At 40.5% G+C, this 561-nt stretch overlaps 1 long non-coding RNA gene across 1 annotated transcript in view; it reads right to left on the bottom strand.

Annotated features, from left to right (window-relative positions):
- LOC123976533 overlaps positions 1-561 on the bottom strand; it is a 3,241-nt gene extending 2,680 nt beyond the window's left edge. The window contains exon 1 of the long non-coding RNA XR_006826385.1: positions 450-561. This is a non-coding gene — a long non-coding RNA (uncharacterized LOC123976533). The remainder of the gene's footprint in view (positions 1-449) is intronic.

The raw sequence follows: 561 nt of genomic DNA, 5'->3' as shown, positions 1-561 counted from the left end.
TATGTATGGGCAGGGCCCTGAGTTCTTTTAGATTATTGTTTCTTAATATCAAAACTGAAACCCAGCGTCAACTATCTTAGCTTCCCTTGTAATCAACACCACTCTGGTATATGATTAAAGAAGGTCTCTTATTATTTAGAAAAATATTAAATAAAATAAATGCAAAATAAACAATTGGTGCAATATACAATAAATCAAATATCCCTCCTTTCACACAAGATCTGCAGTGATTCAGTAGTTCTGTTGCAAGATAATACCACAGTTCACCACAAATGCACTTTAACTGCAACAAATATCAGTGGGCCCACACTATAACACTCACACATACAGCCGGCAAAACCACTTCAAACAACGTTGCAGGCCTGATGCGTGGCTCGTGTACGTTGAGACCCAAAACCAAATGGTCGTTTCACTCAGTTTATGAGCAGGAAAATAAAAGGAAAGGGTACCTGGTAACTGGTGCACTTCTGTGAGTTTGTTGTGAATGGGTCTACAGTCAGTCACTGTCTACTGGAGCGAAGTGTCGATGCCCATGAGTGGGGACAGACTCCTCAGGAGCAA

This window comes from Micropterus dolomieu, linkage group LG09 (assembly GCF_021292245.1).
Source record: "Micropterus dolomieu isolate WLL.071019.BEF.003 ecotype Adirondacks linkage group LG09, ASM2129224v1, whole genome shotgun sequence".
Lineage (NCBI taxonomy): Eukaryota > Metazoa > Chordata > Actinopteri > Centrarchiformes > Centrarchidae > Micropterus > Micropterus dolomieu.
Note: the sequence above shows the minus strand (reverse complement) of the source record. Positions and strands in the feature narration are given on the sequence as shown.